A 1,490-nucleotide genomic window follows, 5' to 3' on the forward strand; every position below is an offset into this window, starting at 1 on the left:
AAGTTGTCAACAATATTAACTATATGTGTTAAACATGCTTGTATTATCTTTAAACACCTTTAAGTTGTTAACAATATTAACTATATGTGTTAAACATGCTTGTATTATCTTTAAACACCTTTAACTTGTTAACAATATTAACTATATGTGTTAAACATGCTTGTATTATCTTTAAACACCTTTAACTTATTAACTATATGTGATAAACATGCTTGTATTATCTTTAAACACCTTTAACTTATTAACTATATGTGTTAAACATGCTTGTATTATCTTTAAACACCTTTAACTTGTTAACAATATTAACTATATGTGTTAAACATGCTTGTATTATCTTTAAACACCTTTAATTTTTTAACAATATAAACTATATGTGTTAAACATGCTTGCATTATCATTAAGTTAAGTAAATGTAAATGATATATATGAATGAGGTAGATCCCCACGACTTGATCAATTGAAAAGTAGCTCGCCTGCAGAAAAAGTGTGAGCACCCCTGCTTTAAAGTCATATCCAACAATTGCGACAACAACTTTTTACTGTCAACTGAGTTTCGTTTTTTTAATGATTTCTGCTGGTGGTGTGCCTCCGCATTTTGTCAACGCAAAAAATGTGCCTTGGCTCAAAAAAGGTTGAAAATTACTGACGTAGATTACAAGTGCAGATTTCAACCATTAAATGTAGTTCAAGAGTTACGGTCATTTAATGGCGGCGACAGTTTTGATGTTAAAGTTCTAAAAAAAAAAAAAGATGTAGAACGTCCGTTAGATAAATGGCAATACAATACATTAAAATGTCCTACAAATGGAGTTATCTTCCCGTTGGAGGCATAAAGAAGGTATAGAATTCACACCGACGTGATGATACGACACCGACTCTGCTCTTTATTATTGAGTTTAACGTCCGAAAAGGTGAGGGGATCTTCTCCCTCCGTCTGCTTTGAACCCGGCGGCCGCACGTAGGAAGTCATTCACCCCTCTCTGCCCTTCGTTGACAACAAAGTGTGTCACAATACACAAAGCGGTGGTTGGAAAGTACTCAGGGGGTGCTTGTCGCCGAATGGGCCTCATTAAATTCTGCTGGGGGCGGGGGGATCAGGTCAAGCGCTAAGGCGCCTCTCTTTTTTCTTTTTCTTCCTGTATATTTGGCAAGGAGACTATTTGGACGCATGTCTGCATGCTAGTGAAGGTTGGACGTGCTCACAAGCAGCAAGTTAAGGCCTCACTTTAAATGATTTTAAGTATTGAAAAGCCAAATAAATAAATAAACTAACATCTTCTCCCATACATGTACAGTATAATCATAAAAAAAACGTACTAAGAAATATGTATTGTAGTTAGGGATGATGTTTGATAAGAAATGATCAAGTTCGAGCTCGTTATCGAATCCTCTTATCGAACCGATTCCTTATCGATTCTCTTATGGAATCCAGATAGGTTGTTGTATATGGAAAAAAAACACAATATTTGGTTTAATAAAAGCTCACTTTT

This window comes from Nerophis lumbriciformis, linkage group LG26, assembly GCF_033978685.3.
Source record: "Nerophis lumbriciformis linkage group LG26, RoL_Nlum_v2.1, whole genome shotgun sequence".
Lineage (NCBI taxonomy): Eukaryota > Metazoa > Chordata > Actinopteri > Syngnathiformes > Syngnathidae > Nerophis > Nerophis lumbriciformis.